Genomic DNA, 2,314 nt, shown 5'->3' with positions numbered 1-2,314 from the left:
CCTCGCTAAAATCTAAAATTTAGGGCCCTCTGCTACAGTTATTTAGTAAACATTATGTGAGTCACATTCACTGTCAATGTAAACTGACCATTCATGCATCCGCTAAGAGTTTATGTGAAGCCCCCCAAAATCAGATGAAGAGCTACGCATTGTGGCTTTCTAAGAATGTCCACACCTTTTCTCAAAAACAGTATTGCTACAAGAAGTGCCATCATCTTCACAGTTTCCCACAGTAAAAAACAAACAAACAAACAAAAAAACCCCCCTGTTTTTATGTGTTTTTTTCTCCTTTTATTACTGAATTCAGGTTCAGCTGCTCGCTACTTGGAAGCTAATACTCGAGAGACAAGTGTTGGTAGGAAAGGAGATTGCTTTATTTAGGAGGCCAGCAACCTGGGGAGAAGGTGGAAAATGTGAAAAGCCGACTCCCAACTGGTGATTAGGGGGCGAGAGCTTTTAAAGGACAGTTTCAGAGGTGTATAGGTAAAGGGAGGGGGTTGCGTGCGGAACAGCCCCACCAGCTCCAGCAGTCATCTTGAAATTGGTCGTGCAGGGTCTGAGCAGTGTCGTCTGGATTGTTTTAAGTACAGTTAATTTTCAGTTCTAGGACTGGTTTGTTCCCGTTTCCTTGAGGCTAGTTCTTGGACTTGTGCAAGATGCAGCAGCTTATGTCATGGCTACAGTCTGGTCATCACGTAGTTAACGTCGTCCACCTGGTTGGGGTTTCAGTATCTGCAAAACAGCTCAAAAGACATAGCTCAGAACATTATCCATAGTCCTGGAGGAGGAACTAAAAGTCCTTGACTTGACTTAATAGCTAAACTATTATTCTGTCTTGTTTGACTGTTTTCCTTTGTTTCTGCATTTTCTCATTTCTCTGATTGAGTTAATTTTTTGGCTGAAGTTTTTCTACAGACATAGGCAGGGGGTGAGGGCAGTCTGTCCTGGGAAGACCCCATAGGGTTTTGCTCTGTTACATTGTGATTCCCATTTGCTCTTTTTTCTTTCTGGAATAATTTGAAGCAAATCCCAGACAGTTATACATTTCACTTATAAATAGTTCATTATGAATTACTAACAGATAAGGACTTTAAAAAAATCCACAATACTACTATTTTACTCAGAAAATTAGTAACAGTCTCTTAGTATAATACCCATTTTCCAGTTCCCTCACTTGTCTCAAAATGTCTTCTTAGAGTTGTCTCACTTGGGTTACATTCTTTCTTTAAAAATTTCATTTCTCTCGTTCTCTCTCCTTCCCTATTCCAGAAAATATTTAAATGATCTTTCAAAGATACAAAAGGGATGGTGAAACAGACTAATTCCAAAGTAAGTGACAAAATATGGCAAAAGGGTGTATCTAATACAAGTAGATAAGACAAATGGAGCCAAGATTGGGTGAGGACCCAAAACACCAGCTGTGAAGTTGCACATGCCCTTTCCCCGGGAGCCACCCAATTCCTGCTGCGTTTTCTAGCAGGCACTGCAAAGATGGCACATGTGCATTTGTAGGACTCAGATTTGATAACACACAATAAAATTGCTTAGGAGAAGCAGGAGCTGAGAGAGATCTTCCTGTGGATCTCAATAAAGGGAGCATTGGGTAATCTGGAAAACCACGTTCTCCATAGACATCCATGTTCGCTTGAAATACAAGAGCTAAGAGTTTCATAAGGATTTTAAAAAATCGCATCCTGAGTATCCTAATGATGTGCCTGAGAATCAATTTCTTTAAAGCATAAACATTCCTTAGGGTTCAGTCATGACCACGCCCAGATCCCTGTGACAGCTGCCTTGCCGACTTTTCCTGGAGTGGCGCCCCATCTCACCCAGCCCAGCCTGTCTGGCCTGAAGGCCCTCCAGGCTAACCTTCCTAAGAGACCACTTTAAAGCTGTTGCTCCCTTGCTCAAGGCTCTCCAGCTGTTCCTTATTGTCCACTACTGCATGTTCAAGTCCAAGTTTCTCTACTGCAGTGATGTTTCTCAACTTACTCTGCTAGTATCTCAGATGCTGAGTGAGGAGAGAATTTGAAGAAGGCAGGTTTGCTTAAGACTTTTAAAAGCCTCAGAGAGGCTGAGGAAAATAAGGACTTAGAAAGGCATATGGATTTGGTCACTAGTTGTTTATGGAGTGATCTTTTAGAGAGCATTTTCTGAAAAATGGCTGGAGGCAAAATGAGACCTAGATTTAAAACCACAATGTTTAGCATTTAGATGCTCTTTGCTTATTTCATATGGGCTTAAACTATGTGTTCTCAGTGCCTGGATTCTAGTCCCAGACATATCACTGCTTTGAAAAAAATGACCTAATCTG

The sequence above is a fragment of the Vicugna pacos genome, chromosome 14, assembly GCF_048564905.1.
Source record: "Vicugna pacos chromosome 14, VicPac4, whole genome shotgun sequence".
Classification (NCBI taxonomy): domain Eukaryota; kingdom Metazoa; phylum Chordata; class Mammalia; order Artiodactyla; family Camelidae; genus Vicugna; species Vicugna pacos.
Note: the sequence above shows the minus strand (reverse complement) of the source record.